The sequence below is a fragment of the Rattus norvegicus genome, chromosome 15 (genome assembly GCF_036323735.1).
Source record: "Rattus norvegicus strain BN/NHsdMcwi chromosome 15, GRCr8, whole genome shotgun sequence".
Classification (NCBI taxonomy): Eukaryota; Metazoa; Chordata; class Mammalia; order Rodentia; family Muridae; genus Rattus; species Rattus norvegicus.
Window position 1 is genome coordinate 107,879,633 of NC_086033.1, and position 20,696 is coordinate 107,900,328.

At 38.1% G+C, this 20,696-nt stretch overlaps 1 protein-coding gene and 1 long non-coding RNA gene across 8 annotated transcripts in view; one reads left to right on the forward strand and one right to left on the reverse strand.

Moving 5' to 3' along the window:
- Window positions 1-20,696, reverse strand: part of Fgf14 (fibroblast growth factor 14) — a 643,687-nt gene that overhangs the window by 436,833 nt on the left and 186,158 nt on the right. The gene's annotated exons all lie outside the window — the stretch shown is intronic.
- Window positions 1-20,696, forward strand: part of LOC120097183 (uncharacterized) — a 67,563-nt gene that overhangs the window by 36,087 nt on the left and 10,780 nt on the right. For 3 of the 4 annotated variants that reach the window (XR_010058247.1, XR_010058246.1, XR_010058248.1), the window contains 4 exons: window positions 7,986-8,168; window positions 9,076-9,182; window positions 9,834-11,218; window positions 11,477-11,597. This is a non-coding gene — a long non-coding RNA (uncharacterized LOC120097183). Of the gene's footprint in view, window positions 1-7,985; window positions 8,169-9,075; window positions 9,183-9,833; window positions 11,219-11,476; window positions 11,598-14,777; window positions 16,596-20,696 lie in introns of those variants that run through there. The other variant, XR_005494422.2, reaches the window with a different exon arrangement.

Here is a 20,696-nt window from a genome sequence, read left to right on the forward strand (position 1 = left end):
TTCAATTTCCTGAACTATATATTTCTGATTTGTCAGACTGGGGAAACGTGAGGCAAAATGAGGACAACTAATCCTGAACCTCTCCACTATCCTCATTAAACATGAATTTTGATGTTTTTTAGTACTGCTGATTACTGAGCATTACTGTCCTCTGAGCAGTTCCTAAAGAGTAAAGGAATGTGTACCTCAGAGCCAGGCAGATACCAATTCCTTACTGTCTTAACAGACTTCACCCATACTTCCAGATCTGCATCCAGGGTTGGAGAAATAGCTCAGTGCTTTGGAGCACCTGTTGTTCTCTTGGAGTATCAGGTTTATATTCTCAGCACTCACATAGTGACTCACAATTATGAGTACAATTTCAGGAAATCTGATGCCCTTCCCTAAGTGCCACAGGCACAGGATACAAACAAGCAGGCAAGCACTCATATACAAAAATTAAACTAAAAAAAGTTTAGTTTTAAAAACGTTCAGTCTCAATTTGGTTCTATCCCAGTAAATTAAGATTTGATTTTTTTTCACCTGAAAAAAGTATGACTCTTCATTATTGGTCATAGTTAAAATAACATGTTTATTTAAGCCAATGAAGCCATGAGGTCAGTAAATGACTGTCACTGAGAACTGAAAGGTATGTTCTTGAGAGTCCATGTTCAAGCCTTGACTTCAACATGACTCAAGCCACCACTGATTACAAAAATCTCTGTGGGATCTCCAAACTCTGCATCTCCACGTCTAATATAAAAGTGATCTTCATATCTCCAACTTCTTTCATCTTTGTGAACTGCAAGGAACATCTTTCTCTTCGGCTGGTTCTACTCCCTGTGTTCCCCAGCAGGTATCCCACAGCTCCAGCATTTCTAGATGGGTCAGAACAATTCAGCTGAACCAGCCAGCCAGAGTTCAGAAAGAATTAGAAAGGAGATACTTATTCAACATTAAGCCTCTCCGATGATAATTACATCTGCTGAATAAAAGTTACTTTTACATTCAAGTGCTTGAAATAAACTAAAATATAAATAACAATGTCCTCCATGTAAGCCATATATGACCCCTTATAATGAAAGTATATGAAGATATGATGGTTCTTTTCACCCTCCATCATAACTGTCTAGACACTGCCATTGCTGTGTACTGACATTAGATACTATTGCTAATGCTAACACAGTCTGGATATATTATAGCAGATAAAAGGAGTCTTTCTCCTCCCCCCTCTTCCTCCTCATCCTCCTCTTTCTCTTTCTCCTCCTCCCCCTCCTCCTCCTCATCCTTCTCCTTCTCTTTCTCCTCCTCCTCCTCCTCATCCCCTTCCCTCTCCTCATCCTCCTGCTCCTCCTTGTGTGACCCAGTTTTTCACACCATAACAGTTTTCCCTTCATGGAGGCCTTTCCTTCAAAGATTGAACTGAAGGCTTCAGATCAAATAATCAATATGGTTCTCTCCTAGGAGAACTATGCCGTAAAGAGTGAGGGGTTTACTCTCCAAGGTACTGGTGGAAAATAAATTCCAAATATCTGACTTGTCTAAACTGGCAACAGAAATAGTCCTGTCAGAAAAGCAACCGAAATAATAAAGTAAGGCCAGAAAAAGAGCAATGGAAAACTCACAAAGTGACATGTATTTCCTTTCTTAGGAAAAAAGCAGCCTGTAAGAAGGAAAGGAGAGAAGGAAAAGAAGGGAAAGAGATAATACAGGGAGATAGAGATAGGATGAGAAAAGGAGAAATAAAGAAGGAGAGAAATGAGGATTTGAATGAAAATTAGCCCCAAAGTTCTCTCATGGTATTATTTGTGGAAGTGTTGAACATATGTTCACTATAACCTCCCAGGTATAGCAGTAGGAAGTGATGATATAAGTCAGCTAATTCCATTCTTGTGCAACCATTTACTGAATATATTCAATGAACTTTAGATGCAACCATCCTTTATAGGTGATACAGCAGTCTGTAAGAACTGTAAACAACTTCAAGAAACTACACTAGAAATATGGTTTTATCAATACAAGTTGGTATTGTAGTAGTTCGATCTTTCTTCCTTTCTTTCTTTCTTTCTTTCCTTACTCCCTTCTTTCTTTCTACCTATCTTTTTGTATTTGTTTACGGTGAACCATGTACTTATGGGTTAATTTTTAAAACATTCATTAATATTTTCCTGTTTTGGGAATGTTTACCTAAAATTGGCTTAGGTGGGAAGATAAGCACCACCTGTTTTTGTCTCTGAAAATGCTCTCCTGAGCTAGTGTCAGTGTTGCAGTTAGAAGGAATGAGAAGAGAGGAAAAGAGAGAAGATGGAAGCGAAGGGAAGGAAAGGAAGACTGGGTAGAGGAGAGGGTAACCCAAGGTATGTTATTTCTCAAGTTCACTCAGGATAATTGTCTTATGTAGAGGAATTTAAGCTATCAACATGGCTGCTTTGTCAAGGGATCATATCCAAAAATCCTTCTAGCTCTGTGTAATCTGGATAGAATGATACTTTTAATACCTCTGGCTGGAATACACACACACCTTAGTATCCACCTTTAATCTCAAACAATAAAAGTAAAGTTTGAAGAGGGAAGCAACTATGTTGGAAAGTGACATCTAATTGAGAGGCAGACAAAATGATGAATCAGAGAAGGATTTGACAGAATGAGTCAGAGATCAGATACACCCAACTCTCACAGGAACAGGGAGGAAAGAAGCTAATTATGAGCAGCAACAGCAGCAGGAGAGAGAGAGAGAGAGAGAGAGAGAGAGAGAGAGAGAGAGAGATTGAGAGAAGCAGTTTTACTGTAACAGTTTTACAGAGACAGGAAAAGACAGAATGAGCCAGAGAACAAAAAGGAGCCAAAAGATTACAAGACAATTGGAATCAGTCAGCTTGGAGAGGAGTTTGAGCCAAAACAACTGAGTTGAACAATCCAGTCACAGTTCAGAATCAACTAGAAAGAATGAGCTTATTAGTCTTAGCTTCTGATTATAGCTGAGGTCCTCGGCAAGGCCATACAGCTGCTTAAAGCAGGAACTCTCTGTCCACAGCAGAGATAGATAAAGGAGGAGAGGCCTCCAAGAGAAGAAAAGGTCAACAAAATCAAGACCCAGAGAAAATACAGTGGAAATTCTTAGACATAAAAACCTCTGAATAAATGTCTACCCTAGAAAACAGGAAAAACCTCTCTAGATGCCCAAGGCAAGATGGGAAGACATGAAAAAGAAACCACAAATGCAGTCCAAATTCCAGTCCTGGATTTGGATCTGTGAGCCTTTGTAAGCCATGGCATCCTTGGATTCCCACAAACATGGATGTACTTTACAGACTACTTATTCACAACCTTCCTGGTGGAGATACTTTGACTTATTTTTTTTCTTACATTTTCTATGTTTCTAGTATTGTAGACATTTCTGTCCCCTTCTAGCTACTACCTGGTCCCTTCCTAGATTCTCTTGGAAAACTAACTGTACTAGTTCAGTAGCTGTTTCCTTACAGGACCCTGAAAACAGAACTCAAAGCTATTCTATATGTGGATTCCAGAAGAGAGGGAATAAGGAAGGGAGGGAGGGAGAGTAGGCAGGAGAGAGATTTATCACTAGTATAGAAAATTTTTAGAGCTTGACTCTTATAGACCCATCCCTCTGAAGTCAAGCAGTGTCTAGAAGGAACCAAACTAGAAGCAAATAATATGCACTGAGGCAAATGGCTTCAGCCATTTGTCCTCCTCGTGGTCTTCTGGAAGTTCTGATATTTCTGTAGAATGCAGGGTCTTGTTTTTACACGTATAATAGTGTCCATGCTCATTTACTTAAGAAAAATCAACTTTTCAATTAGTATGCTTCACAATCTCCACTACTTCTTAGAATCTCCTTTTCTTTGCCACGTGGTCTTTGATCTTGTGGCTGTTGGTCTTTGTGTACCAATGTTGTCTTGTCAGCAATTATTTTCGATGAGGAAAGAAGCAACATTCTCAAAGGCTGCTTGAGAACTTTGTGACTCATTGAAGTTTGTGCAATGGGGAGCCTATTACCAAGAGTCCATTAAGGCAAATGTAATACAGAAAAACTAGAAAGAAAAACATATTTCCTATCTAAAAAAAAAGTTCCCCTTACTTAATGATTTCTACCTAAAATCTGATTTCACTGCAAATTCATGGCTACACAGCTTATTAGAACCAGCATACAATACCCACCTTTCTCAACATATGATCCATGCCTGCATAATCACAGCACAGGATCTCCATAAAACACCGGAAATTCTTCAACACTGAATCATCATCTCCAGCAAAAATGCAGTACTAATGTATCCCCAACCAGCTTCTACAACCACATTGGTATTTCAGATGGTATTCCCCAACCCAGTTGCTACTGCATCCTAGAATAACCATATCCTAATGTTTCTTCTCTGCTTTCAAGGCTTAAAAATATTGAATATGAATTAAAGAAGGAAGTGAAGGACCAGGTGCTGTCAACAGGGGATGAAAAAACATCACTTTTGCTTAGTAAATTGAAAAAGCAAAATTCTCCAACTGGAGTCGTAACGCTTCAGCCATGTAAGACATTATTTCTACAGCTACTAAAAACAGGCTTTGCTGATTGAGGTCACCAATTTCATTGTAATCCCCAGCTCTACCATATAACTACTGAATATTTTCCACTATTTAGTTTAGCTTTAATTTGGAATGGCATTTACCACCAACTCAACTCAAATGCAAAGATTTGCTGTTTGTAGTCATGCCTTTATATCTCTTTTGAGGGTACTAGTATTATAGAAACAGTGATGAGGAAGATATTCCCAGGAAAGCATGTTAGGGAAAGAAAACACATGGAAAAAACAATATTGAAAACAAAGAAAGGACAGCTCCAAGAAATCCTATTGTTATCCTACAAATTGAAATTCAGTTACACAGCTTGCAGCAATCATGCAGCCATGCAAAAAATAACATTGAAATAAATTTGTGACATGAGGCTCTCCCTTGCTCTCCAGCTTATTTTAAGCAAGTAGGAAGAGGTTTTAAAACAAAAACAAAAACAATCAAACAAACAGGAAAAAAAAACAACAACAAAAGGGGAATACCTTGAGGTGGGATGCCAACTAGTAGCTACCCAGGAACACAAAGTTTCTGCTTCCTTATTCTTGTCCAACAAGTTCTGCACTGACAGTGACCTTCATCTTGAGATATAACCTTCAGTCCAGGTCCAAGTGTTTCTGAGACAATCTGCGGTCTCATCCCTATCAAATCACATCTAAATTATTTGTGGATTCTACAGTCTTTTGAGAGTCCCAAGTGCATATGTTCCTTCGTACATTGGCTCAGAAGTAGAGGGTACATTATCACCAACACTACCAAATGATAGTAATACTAAAATGAGTTAATAGTATGTATATAATGCTCATTATGTACCAAGAACTATCACTATCACTTTGTGTGTGCTACTTTTTAAAGCAAAGCATTGCAAGGAAGTTTTATTATGGGGCAAACGTATACATTTTTTAAAGGAATTGGGGTCTTTTCAGAAAAGCTTTCTACAGGTACTGAATTTGAGCACATAAAAAGAAAAGGAAATTGAGATTTCAAAAGTCAGTGTGAGCTCTAAGAGGTAGTAGATCTGAGATTTGAACTCAGATGTTAGGAAATGCTTATCAGAGATTTAAAGCCATGCTGTCTGGCTTCCACAGTCGTACTGTTTATCACCATTCCATGCCAGTCTTCAAGATGGAAGACCTGATAATGAAGGAATCGATATCAATAACAAAAACTTCGAATATAATTCTACTCTTGTACAGAAATTTTGATAGGCTTCAGCTTCATAGTCCTGCCATCTCCTTTCAAAAACATCTGTAGTCAGTTACTTTATTTAATACAAATATTGAAACTTATTCACCAGTGAAAATCAGATTTTGAAATGTGACAATTCTGTGTTCCTATGTAACCATGGGCTGACCTGACTAGACCTCCATAATTTCATATGTTATTGCTATTTTTTTGATACTCTGTGAATAATGAGTATATCTGTAAAAAGCAATCAAGAGAAAAGTTAATATCGGTTTCTAAAACAAGACCATGCTATAACCAGTTAAATTTCAACAGATATTATATCCTTCTCTGAAGGATGTGCTATTTGAAATTGGTGATGTTTTCCTCTTGACAGTATAAATGTTAATTATTAGGATAATTTGCTACCATTTCTACATTATAATTCTATCCAAACACTGAAATTTGTCAATACCAATTAAAATGGACAATTTTTTATTAATGATACATATTTTCAATTAGTATTGTTCTAAGGGTGAAGACTAGCAATATTTTCCTGCTTCTGGAGAATCGACTAGGATAAATGTATTTGTGGTATCCATAGTTAAGATGTTCATGAGCTAAAGAAACACACACATATAATAGCAGTATAAACCCAGTAGTCATTTGAAATAAATTAGTAAAAAAATATTGATCCCTAAGTCTATCAAACCTTTTTCAAATTATCCAAAATTCTCTTTTAACTACATGATTGGCTTCTATATTTCAGACCAACTGAGAGTTATTTCTAATATAATTTTAAATCATTTTTATAGTATACTAAATGGTATTTCTATCAACACTTTCCTGGTTTTTTTTCTAAATAAGATTCCATAGGAAGACTGAGCAAACTATAACCTATAGGACAAATACAACTCTACATGTGTTTTTGTATGATCCAAACCTGAAAGTGACTTTTTAAGATTTTTAAGTAATTTGATGATATGGAATGTTATTCTGGATACTAATAACATAGAATGTTATTTCAAAAGAGAATAAAGGAATATAACTTAAATATTCTTTTTCTGTCTAGAAATATTAGACAAAGCCACTAAACCTATGAAATGGCACATTGTAAAAGAAATTTGGCAGGGACGATAGAGACTATGGACTATAATGAGTTGGATCATGTTCTCTGAAAAGATGTGGCAAAGCCTGAATTTCTGACACTTCATTTGATAATATGGTCTCTGCAAATGTAATGCAATTATGATGAAGCCATTAGAGCCCTTACTCAGTGTGGTAGTTATTCACAGCAAAGGAGAAGAGATAGCAGGATGTGGAGTGGAAGTCATAAGGAGGCAGAAGTAGAGACTGGAGCAATGCAGTGAGGCACAGAGCTCCATGGACTGAGAGTCCCACCAGAAACTACAGAGAAAGGAAAGAATCTCTCTGGATTCTCAGCTTGGGACCTTAATTTTGGATTTTTAGCCCCTAGCACCTTGAAAAAAATTAATCATTGTGGTCTCACTAGCAAATTGGTGGTCCTCCATATTTTGTAGTCTAAGAACTGGGTTTGAAAGTTAGCCTGAGTGTTCCAGTGATTCCAGGATAATCAATTGCATGAAGCAAAGAATTGGAGCACCTTTCCAGGCAATGGCAAAGAAAGATATATAATAATGGGAACATAATTTTCTGTAATTGAGTACAGAGGATGGGACCCAGAGCTACCCAGTGCACACTGTCTGTGGCATCTACATAAGATAAAAAATCATATTATTCTCATAATCTCCTCTAATAACAAGCCCTGCACAGCCATGCCAACATTTTGACTTCAGTACAGTGAGAACTTTATTGAATTTTTAAGCCCCAGATTATACAACAAGAAAACATATGTATTATGAATTTTGTTTGATTTTTGTAGATAGATATGTGTAATAACCTTGAATTATGAAATATGTAGCTACGCTCCGTTGTTATCATTATTATTGTTCTCTTGAGATAATGTTCTCAATTTTGTATCTCGACCCACATAGCCTAAAATGTTTGCTGTCTGATGCAAAGTGCTTTGACTTATGGTTCTAAATGCTAGCAATTTTTAAATTTGTTGAAAGGAAAATGTTTAAAATTATCTTCTATCTTTGAATATTTCATGTAAAATGATATTCATCTTACTGAGGATGCTGATTGTAAACTTTATAGTGAAGATCTTAAAAAGAATTAGGATAAAGGTACCCATCTTCACAGTGACTGTACCTATTAATCTCTGAACTTGATTTTTTCAGTTTGTGTATGCTATCACAGGACACCTGGAACATCAAACACTTGCTTGTTGAACATCTAGAATAGAATTTTAGAAAACTGAGGACTGACATAAACATGAATATTTATTTCCAAAAACAAAACAAACAAAAACCAAGAGAATCTCCTCATCTCCTGGAAATGGAAGGACCCAACTCTACCTACAGGTAACTTCAGAGCATGGGTATGTATGTGCAGTATTATATCAAAACCAGAGGTCGAGTAGAAATTTTGAAAAACAAAATGGGAAAATAAATATTTTCCTATTTTATAAAGACTGTGATTTTCTGTGTTCAGAATCCATTCCTCAAAGAATTCTTTAGCATTCAGAAATTGTGACCAGATATCCAGTAAAAATGAATTAAACATCGTTATTTGTTAATTGTGAATTAAATATATTCAAGCTTTCAGCTGCTCTACCTGGAGCTTAGAACCATCATTTTGAAGAATGGAAAGTTAAATAGGAAATGAAACAGTAAAGCGGGGGCATCAGTATTGCCAGAAAACCCTGGATCTACAGAGGAGTGCATGCTTCTTTTGTGTGAGATGAACTGGTAGCTCAAAGAAAGCATCTTTCATTCAGCGTTTACAGTTGTTAAATGCACCACATGCTGGGAACTGGCAATTCAGACTAGTCCCTAGAAAACTCAAGGCATTTGCTGTTAAAACAGAAAATATATTTAGTATTTGCTTTGCTACTGACCTCAGTCCCATGAATCCATTTGCGAGACACAAGCTGGTGTGTCTGCATACACAGCCAGATAATCAAAGAAGCAAAGATAGATGCTAGATGTAGCCTTCAGAGATAGAAACAATGACATGAAATTCACTGCCCATCTTAACTTCATGTTGTAGAGGGAAGAGCGTCACATATGTAGGGCATGGTTTTCTAGATCTCAGATATAAAACAGATACCACAACAGCTCTTGGTGTTGTCATAAGACTAAGAAGAAAAGACAGTCAATCATCTGACATCTTAATGCACAATATTCACAGTGAATTTAACCATGAATGTTTTTGAGGAGCTCAAGCTAATATAAGACAATACGTTAATACTTGGCATTCTTTTCACAGGTCTCTTGCTGACTTGCAAGTTTCAACCTTGCAATGGTTTGAGTCATGGTGTTTGTGCTATAATATTAGGCACACTTCTTTGGACAGAGAGAAGTTACAGTGAGCAGGTAAAAATGAAACAGAAGTAGTAATTGAATTCCATGCTAGCTTCATGTGAGTCTTAGTGTCACCTGAAAATAAGAGTAACATGATGGTTTGAATAAGAATGCCCCCCATAGGCTTATATATTTGAATATTTAGTCTTCCAGCAAATAAACAAGTCTGGTTGGCAGGGTTAAAATGTTGGATGTTTGCCTAATCCACTCATGCATTTGCTCTGCTACCTTTCCTTGTTGTCTTTAAGCTAATTAATCCTTCTCTCAGCCTGATCAGCACAAGGGTTTGGCCTATGAAGACCAGGTATTAATGAGTGTACAACTGTGTAACTACCTGCCCCACTTATTCTGAGGCCAAGTTGATTTATAGCCCGGTTCAGGACTAATACCTAGACACTCCCTTGCCTATACTTCAAGTATGGAGGCCTATCTTGGAGTAATTTTGAATTCCAAGTTCTTGGTAAAAGACTTTTCTCCCCATGGAAGCACACATTGTAGCAGCTTAGGTAATGTACCACCATCTCTACCCTTCACCAATGTGTATAAGCAGCTGCTATTCACTTAAGATCATATTAAAAGTTTGTCGAAGCTAGAGGCTCTGTCTCAGCTGTGGAAAAGAATATCAAATTCGGGTAATGGTTCTTCTGATTAAATTTGTTGCAGACAGACAGAAGACGGAATTAAATCAGTAGTGGCATCACAGACAGCATCAGCAACCAGCAAGAAATTGAATCTCCAAATGTCATTTTGGAAGGAGGAAGCAAGATGAGTATTTCATCTCTTAATAGATTAATCAGGGTAAACGAAACAGCATGTTCAAAAGTTTGTAGGATTGGCAAATTGTGTTTTGGAAAGGCCATCAGAAAGCAGCCAGAGCCATTATGATAAGAATTTACAGCGTGACAATTGTCTAGACAAGAGAATTAAGACACTCCTTGTTCTAATTTTAATTTGAAATAAAGCTGACCATATCACACTGAGTTAAGTGTCCTGGACTGTAGGTCTGCTGCCATTGGATAAAAATCTAAACTTGGTCATTTCTTCCAGGATAGCTGATGGAAAGAAAAGGGAATAGGGAGCATGCCAACAGCAAAGAAATTTGGATTCAAGTGAAGGGACACACCATGGTTAAAGAAAGGAAACATAGGATTCAATGAGACATTCTGAGACATTTTTACAGTGTAAAATGACTAAATCCAGATAATTAAAAAAAAAGTCCTTAACATTATTTGTGGTGAAAACATTTTTAAAAACATTTTTCAGCAATTTTGAAGTGCAAAATATATTGCTCCTTATTATAATTACCATACTTTGGCATTGAGCACTAAAGGTATTTTTCCTCTTCTCCAACTGAAACTCGTACCATTTGATCAGAACCCCTCCTCATCTACCCAAATGGATAGAGAGTAAAATTATGGCTATTGGGGGTTTTCTTTGCAAAGAGATGACTGAGCCCAGACTTTCTCTCTTGTGCTTACAGTGTAAACTTTTTGACCCGAATTCCAAGTACAAAACAAGCCACACCCATGTTGAAAATTTTACAAGGCTGATTGACTGATTAGAAATGGATTGTACTCCCTACCTATTCCACATAGTACTGAAAGACCTAGCCAGACAACAAAAGGAGTTGGTCAAAGGGATACAAATTGGAAAAGAAGAATTCAAAAAAAAAAAAAAAACTGGATTGTGGAGAGTGAGAATGTTGCGATCTAGAATTAAATTATCTCCTGCTATCTTTTGTTCCTTTAATAGCCATCAGTGGCCAATTCTTGTGTCAGACATAACATCCTTGGGACTATTATGCCTAAAATGTTAGCCATTTATAAATTGACCAGTACCTCCCACTAACCCAAAAGCTAAGAGTCACGGGTAACATCTGAGGACTGTAGCACATTCCCTGCTTTGTTGCAACCACTTTGTTTGGTGTATCTACCAATAACAATTGTCTCGTATTGTGTTCTCTTTTACTCTGTATCCAGTCATGAGACTCTTCGCATGTAATGTGGAGCACATTACATAGGCAATTGAATCTCTGTTCCAATGCCTAGGTAAGATCTGTATTTTCATATGCAGTGTAGAGCAAACGGGAGAACATAGTTTCATGATGAGCAGATAAAATGCAATAGACAACCCATTTCTATGAGTGGTGCACACTGGGAAAGTTTTTGAAAGTTCTTTATTCCATAGGAAGGACAAGTGTCCATCTGTTATGAAGGAAGTTAATGTCTTTGAGCATTTATGCTGTTTGTTGTAAAGAAACTGCTTCTTGTGTTTCCACCTTTTGGTTCCTCCCCCTCTGAAAAAAGGTCAAAGTAAGGAGTGAGACACTTCACAGTCACAGACTACAGTTTCTCCCGGAGGCCTCCCTTGCCAGCATCCTGCAAGAGACACGGTGCTGCCTTGGAGAGGAAAGCACATGAGCTACAGGTGGGATTTTTCCTCCCCCCACCCTGAGAACTTCTCCAAGTTGTTGCTACTTTTCTGAAGCTTCTATATCTGTAAAAGTAGCTTAGCCATTTGAACACTGTTGAACCTTTGAAATTTTGTAATTTTAGATGCTCATACCCTGTGAAATATTTTTTCAATTCCTTAAAAATAAATAATGTAATACATTTGTATATAAATAGGCATATAATGAAACAATATAAACTTACATAATAAATTTATACAAATGCATACATGAAATAATGATATTATTTACATGTTAATTATTAGCCAACATTGCATATATCTGTAAACACATTCGATGTAGACAAAATTTATTATAATAAAATTATTTTTCAAATGTCTTCAAAAATCCATCTAAAGTGACTTCAGTATTTCAGTATAAAATTCCTTTAGGAGAAAAACTCTGAAAAGATTCATGTGTCTAATGACCCATTTCTGACTCCAACAAAACTCTTCAATGAGGAGCAGCCCTGCTTAGCAGACATGGCCTCAGATGGTGCTTGAATCAAGTTTTTATTTTTCTCTCTCATTCTCCACTTTTCTGTGATCTTCATAAAAGTCACTCAGTGCAAAAAGCCTATCAGGATGCAGACATAGATTAGTAAGGCAGTAGAGAGATTGGGAATGCTTGCTAGGCCTGAAAGAAAGGAGACTTGTTAGTAAGAACCAAGGTTGTGGTGCAATGCAGAGTCAATGGGCTCGACTGATGACAACTGTAGGAGGAGCTATACAACCTCTTTAGTCATCACGAGCTGCTGTTAATAGTACATAGAAAGCATTCTGTTGATGTCAAACTGTATGCTGCTGTTTTAAGGGGGTAATCTCACATAAGTGGTTCACAGAATAATCCATCCTCTTCCCAGCCCTGCATCTGCTGCTGATTAACAAGCTTCATGATGAGGGAAGGTTTGTCTTAGAAAAGCTATGACCAGGTGTATTTGGAGTGGCCAATTTTCCTCTTCATTACAAACTTTTTTTTTTGCAAAAAAGAGCTATTCTTAGATTGTACATTACTTGGTAGGAGCTTCCATCCCTAAATTCTACTGTATTGCTCTGACCAAGAGCAAAAAAGGACCCCAGATTTAGAACTACAGTTTCTAGGATCCATCCAGGATCATCTATGAGGTGGTCGGGAATCAACCAGTGGGACTTTGAGTGGGTGTTTTGAAGACAGTGATGACTCAGACTTATCATTGCCATCTCTGGATCACTTTAAGTTGAGCACAGATAAAACAATATAAAATGAGAGTTTATCTGTGTCCATCAGAAACAGAAATCATGTAATCTATAGCCCCACTCAGAGTAGTTATGAAGAGATACAAGAAGTTAGGTCAGAATGTGTTTCTCTATTTGAGTTTGACTGTGCACACACTCTGTACTTCCCTTTGCTTTGATGGAGTATTGTTTCCTTCTGAACATTTGACTATGCAAATGCTACAATAAATCAGTTTGTATTTGCCAAGTACAGACCAGTAACTAACAAAGTAAGGACGCTTTCAGAGTAGTGGTGACAAAGGAGAATCGACTTCTTAAAGACAAATTTATAAATAACAAATCTGGTTGTAATATGATGCAGATATTTTTGTATTTTTATAAAAAATTAACTCCAAATAACTCTGGAATGGTGTTATAACAACTAGATAGTCATTTCTGCAGTTAGTTACTGAATAGCTATGACTAGGGACACACATGAAGCTGCCTTTCCTTATGTTATTCAAACTAAAAAGAGATTTATCTGATCTCTTTTTGAAAGTAAATTATATAATTTATTGATTTTCAAAACTCAATATGAAGAAATTAGCAAAATGTTATTGTTTTTATTATATTTAAAATTAGCAGTCTCAAATATGAGGCAATAATGCTAAGAAAAACAAGTTTAAATATGTTCAAATACTTTGCCTCTGTTCTACTGAGTATACTTCCTGAAATCTAATTGTTCAGCTTGGAATTGGGTTGCAATTTCTAGTTTTACTCTTGCTTTTAATTTTTGATTCATTCTTTGTTGATTCCATACATATATATGCTGTGTTTTGATCATATCCACCCCTCACTCTTTGCTTCCAAGCCTATTACAGAGCACCATCATATTTCCCAACTAAATTCATATCCTCTTTCCGTTATTTATTTATTCATTCATTTACTTATTTATTTATTTATACTTTTAATGTACTGAGTCCAGTCATGTTGCAAATTCAATTCTTTTTTCCCAGTCAGCACAACTTTTGACACTAACTTATATTATAGCAAAACAATTTAACTTAGTAAGACCATTTGTTCCTCCTCTATTGACATTTTACTGTTTAGTTGGAAACAACTGCTAATTGAAGATTGTTACCTACTGTGCGTTTTTCACTTAATTAGGAAGTGTCTTCTCTTAGAACAAATAGCTAGATTATACTCAGTGGAGAAAACTGTGTGGTCAGCCACTGTGTTACTAGAGGTTTCCAGGCTTATAGAATAGGATTTTGTGTGTTCCCACTCTCCACAAACATTGCTAAAGACAGCACCTCCAAAACTCACTGAACATAAAGAAGTCAAGCTTGTGCCTCCATAGAGCCTTCAAGCCTACATGCTAGCATCTTTGATACATATTCTATATACTACCAAAGGAGAAAAACACAGCATATACACAGACCAAGCCACCTTTGATCTGCAGCGTCATCCTGCCTATAAAATATGTTACTGCAAAGCTAATGCAAAATATGTAGGAGTAGCCAAGCAATATCTAATTTGACTGAAGGTTGACTCACAAAATGGTCTGACACTGCTTGGGTGACTAAGAACCGGAAACTAGATAGACCAGGAACCTAAGGCAAAATCCAAATACTACTTTCCTAAAATAATAGCAATAAAATAATTCTGCTATACAATTCTGACATTTTCAAATTGTGGTGAAGCACACTATACTTTGTTGTAAATGAGATAAATTACTAATCACAAAAGAAAAAAGTATTTCAATTCTTTAACATTCTATTCTGATGATTAAAAAACAAAAACAAAACCAGTGGCAGCCAGTTTTAGCCTTCTTTGGCTACAAGTAGCCCTAAGTGAATTCTGGTACAATAGTGGCTGAGGCTCATTTCCTCATCAATCAATGCCATAGGGTAGGTGTGAAATTTCATGATTTTCCTAGTTCACTTTCTTATTTCTCACTGCAAGAGACACAGTGCTACCCTGGATTGAAAAGCACACAAGAGCTCTGCACCCAAATCCCGTGGGAGGGAGAGCTAAACCTTCAGAGAGGCAGACAAGCCTGGGAAACCAGAAGATACTGCTCCCTGCACACACATCTCGGACGCCAGAGGAAAAAGCCAAAGACCATCTGGAACCCTGGTGCACTGAAGCTCCCGGAAGGGGCGGCACAGGTCTTCCTGGTTGCTGCCGCTGCAGAGAGCCCGTGGGGAGCACCCCACGAGCGAACCTGAGCCTCGGGACCACAGGTAAGACCAAATTTTCTGCTGCAAGAAAGCTGCCTGGTGAGCTTGGGACACAGGAAAGCAGAATTTCTCTAGGACCGGGCACGTTCTGTGTTTACCGGAAGTCCCACACCCGCGGATCCCGGCCCGCAGCAGCTCTCTGCTCCCAGACCCGGTGAGAGAGAGACCCAACCACCTGGTCAGGTGGGCACTCCTGAGGCTGCAGAGCGGAAGAGACCACCAACTCTGCTCACCCCTGCCCACATCCCTGGCCCAAGAGGAAACTGTATAAGGCCTCTGGGCTCCCGTGGGGAAGGGCCCAGGAGCGGCAGGACCCCTGTGCCTGAGACACCGCCGGAACCTGAAAGAAACAGACTGGATAAACAGTTCTCTGCACCCAAATCCCGTGGGAGGGAGAGCTAAACCTTCAGAGAGGCAGACAAGCCTGGGAAACCAGAAGTGACTGCTCCCTGCACACACATCTCGGACGCCAGAGGAAAAAGCCAAAGACCATCTGGAACCCTGGTGCACTGAAGTTCCCGGAAGGGGCGGCACAGGTCTTCCTGGTTGCTGCCGCTGCAGAGAGCCCGTGGGGAGCACCCCACGAGCGAACCTGAGCCTCGGGACCACAGGTAAGACCAAATTTTCTGCTGCAAGAAAGCTGCCTGGTGAACTCAAGACACAGGCCCACAGAAACAGCTGAAGACCTGTAGAGAGGAAAAACTACACGCCAGAAAGCAGAACACTCTGTCCCCATAACTGACTGAAAGAGAGGAAAACAGGTCTACAGCACTCCTGTCACACAGGCTTATAGGACAGTCTAGCCACTGTCAGAAATAGCAGAACAAAGTAACACTGGAGATAATCTGATGGCGAGAGGCAAGCGCAGGAACCCAAGCAACAGAAACCAAGACTACATGCCATCATCGGAGCCCAATTCTCCCACCAAAACAAACATGGAATATCCAAACACACCAGAAAAGCAAGATCTAGTTACAAAATCATATTTGATCATGATGCTGGAGGACTACAAGAAAGACATGAACACACTTAGGGAAGCACAGGAAAACATTAATAAACAAGTAAAAGCCTACAGAGAGGAATTGCAAAAATCCCTGAAAGAATTCCAGGAAAACACAATCAAACAGTTGAAGGAATTAAAAATGGAAATAGAAGCAATCAAGAAAGAACACATGGAAACAACCCTGGATATAGAAAACCAAAAGAAGAGACAAGGAGCTGTAGATACAAGCCTCACCAACAGAATTCAAGAGATGGAAGAGAGAATCTCAGGAGCAGAAGATTCCATAGAAATCATTGACTCAACTGTCAAAGATAATGTAAAGCGGAAAAAGCTACTGGTCCAAAACATACAGGAAATCCAGGACTCAATGAGAAGATCAAACCTAAGGATAATAGGTATAGAAGAGAGTGAAGACTCCCAGCTCAAAGGACTAGTAAATATCTTCAACAAAATCATAGAAGAAAACTTCCCTAACCTAAAAAAAGAGATACCCATAGACATACAAGAAGCCTACAGAACTCCAAATAGATTGGACCAGAAAAGAAACACCTCCCGTCACATAATTGTCAAAACACCAAACGCACAAAATAAAGAAAGAATATTAAAAGCAGTAAGGGAAAAAGGTCAAGTAACATATAAAGGCAGACCTATCAGAATCACACCAGACTTCTCGCCAGAAACTATGAAGGCCAGAAGATCCTGGACTGATGTCATACAGACCCTAAGAGAACACAAATGCCAGTCCAGGTTACTGTATCCAGCAAAACTCTCAATTAACATTGATGGAGAAACCAAGATATTCCATGACAAAACCAAATTTACACAATATCTTTCTACAAATCCAGCACTACAAAGGATAATAAATGGTAAAGCCCAACATAAGGAGGCAAGCTATACCCTAGAAGAAGCAAGAAACTAATCGTCTTGGCAACAAAACAAAGAGAATGAAAGCACACAAATATAACCTCACATCCAAATATGAATATAAAGGGAAGCAATAATCACTATTCCTTAATATCTCTCAATATCAATGGCCTCAACTCCCCAATAAAAAGACATAGATTAACAAACTGGATACGCAATGAGGACCCTGCATTCTGCTGCCTACAGGAAACACACCTCAGAGACAAAGACAGACACTACCTCAGAGTGAAAGGCTGGAAAACAACTTTCCAAGCAAATGGTCAGAAGAAGCAAGCTGGAGTAGCCATTCTAATATCAAATAAAATCAATTTCCAACTAAAAGTCATCAAAAAAGATAAGGAAGGACACTTCATATTCATCAAAGGAAAAATCCACCAAGATGAACTCTCAATCCTAAATATCTATGCCCCAAATACAAGGGCACCTACATACGTAAAAGAAACCTTACTAAAGCTCAAAACACACATTGCACCTCACACAATAATAGTGGGAGACTTCAACACCCCACTCTCATCAATGGACAGATCATGGAAACAGAAATTAAACAGTGATGTCGACAGACTAAGAGAAGTCATGAGCCAAATGGACTTAATGGATATTTATAGAACATTCTATCCTAAAGCAAAAGGATATACCTTCTTCTCAGCTCCTCATGGTACTTTCTCCAAAATTGACCATATAATTGGTCAAAAAACGGGCCTCAACAGGTACAGAAAGATAGAGATAATCCCATGCATGCTATCGGACCACCACGGCCTAAAACTGGTCTTCAATAACAATAAGGGAAGAATGCCCACATATACGTGGAAATTGAACAATGCTCTACTCAATGATAACCTGGTCAAGGAAGAAATAAAGAAAGAAATTAAAAACTTTTTAGAATTTAATGAAAATGAAGATACAACATACCCAAACTTATGGGACACAATGTAAGCTGTGCTAAGAGGAAAACTCATAGCTCTGAGTGCCTGCAGAAAGAAACAGGAAAGAGCATATGTCAGCAGCTTGACAGCACACCTAAAAGCTCTAGAACAAAAAGAAGCAAATACACCCAGGAGGAGTAGAAGGCAGGAAATAATCAAACTCAGAGCTGAAATCAACCAAGTAGAAACAAAAAGGACCATAGAAAGAATCAACAGAACCAAAAGTTGGTTCTTTGAGAAAATCAACAAGATAGATAAACCCTTAGCCAGACTAACGAGAGGACACAGAGAGTGCGTCCAAATTAACAAAATTAGAAATGAAAAGGGAGACATAACTACAGATTCAGAGGAAATTCAAAAAATCATCAGATCTTACTATAAAAACCTATATTCAAAAAAATTTGAAAATCTTCAGGAAATGGACAATTTCCTAGACAGATACCAGGTATCGAAGTTAAATCAGGAACAGATAAACCAGTTAAACAACCCCATAACTCCTAAGGAAATAGAAGCAGTCATTAAAGGTCTTCCAACCAAAAAGAGCCCAGGTCCAGACGGGTTTAGTGCAGAATTCTATCAAACCTTCATAGAAGACCTCATACCAATATTATCCAAACTATTCCACAAAATTGAAACAGATGGAGCACTACCGAATTCCTTCTACGAAGCCACAATTACTCTTATACCTAAACCACACAAAGACACAACAAAGAAAGAGAACTTCAGACCAATTTCCCTTATGAATATCGACGCAAAAATACTCAATAAAATTCTGGCAAACCGAATTCAAGAGCACATCAAAACAATCATCCACCATGATCAAGTAGGCTTCATCCCAGGCATGCAGGGATGGTTTAATATACGGAAAACCATCAACGTGATCCATTATATAAACAAACTGAAAGAACAAAACCACATGATCATTTCATTAGATGCTGAGAAAGCATTTGACAAAATTCAACACCCCTTCATGATAAAAGTCCTGGAAAGAATAGGAATTCAAGGCCCATACCTAAACATAGTAAAAGCCATATACAGCAAACCAGTTGCTAACATTAAACTAAATGGAGAGAAACTCGAAGCAATCCCACTAAAATCAGGGACTAGACAAGGCTGCCCACTCTCTCCCTACTTATTCAATATAGTTCTTGAAGTTCTAGCCAGAGCAATCAGACAACAAAAGGAGATCAAGGGGATACAGATCGGAAAAGAAGAAGTCAAAATATCACTATTTGCAGATGACATGATAGTATATTTAAGTGATCCCAAAAGTTCCACCAGAGAACTACTAAAGCTGATAAACAACTTCAGCAAAGTGGCTGGGTATAAAATTAACTCAAATAAATCAGTTGCCTTCCTCTATACAAAAGAGAAACAAGCCGAGAAAGAAATTAGGGAAACGACACCCTTCATAATAGACCCAAATAATATAAAGTACCTCGGTGTGACTTTAACCAAGCAAGTAAAAGATCTGTACAATAAGAACTTCAAGACACTGAGGAAAGAAATTGAAGAAGACCTCAGAAGATGGAAAGATCTCCCATGCTCATGGATTGGCAGGATTAATATAGTAAAAATGGCCATTTTACCAAAAGCAATCTACAGATTCAATGCAATCCCCATCAAAATACCAATCCAATTCATCAAAGAGTTAGACAGAACAATTTGCAAATTCATCTGGCATAACAAAAAACCCAGGATAGCTAAAGCTATCCTCAACAATAAAAGGACTTCAGGGGGAATCACTATCCCTGAACTCAAGCAGTATTACAGAGCAATAGTGATAAAAACTGCATGGTATTGGTACAGAGACAGACAGATAGACCAATGGAATAGAATTGAAGACCCAGAAATGAACCCACACACCTATGGTCACTTGATTTTTGACAAAGGAGCCAAAACCATCCAATGGAAAAAAGATAGCATTTTCAGCAAATGGTGCTGGTTCAACTGGAGGGCAACATGTAGAAGAATGCAGATCGATCCATGCTTATCACCCTGTACAAAGCTTAAGTCCAAGTGGATCAAGGACCTCCACATCAAACCAGACACACTCAAACTAATAGAAGAAAAACTAGGGAAGCATCTGGAACACATGGGCACTGGAAAAAATTTCCTGAACAAAACACCAATGGCTTATGCTCTAAGATCAAGAATCGACAAATGGGATCTCATAAAACTGCAAAGCTTCTGTAAGGCAAAGGACACGGTGGTTAGGACAAAATGGCAACCAACAGATTGGGAAAAGATCTTTACCAATCCTACAACAGATAGAGGCCTTATATCCAAAATATACAAAGAACTCAAGAAGTTAGACCGCAGGGAAACAAATAACCCTATTAAAAAATGGGGTTCAGAGCTAAACAAAGAATTCACAGCTGAGGAATGCCGAATGGCTGAGAAACACCTAAAGAAATGTTCAACATCTTTAGTCATAAGGGAAATGCAAATCAAAACAACCCTGAGATTTCACCTCACACCAGTGAGAATGGCTAAGATCAAAAACTCAGTTGACAGCAGATGCTGGCGAGGATGTGGAGAAAGAGGAACACTCCTCCATTGTTGGTGGGATTGCAGACTGGTAAAACCATTCTGGAAATCAGTCTGGAGGTTCCTCAGAAAATTGGACATTGAACTGCCTGAGGATCCAGCTATACCTCTCTTGGGCATATACCCAAAAGATGCCTCAACATATAAAAGAGACACGTGCTCCACTATGTTCATCGCAGCCTTATTTATAATAGCCAGAAAATGGAAAGAACCGAGATGCCCTTCAACAGAGGAATGGATA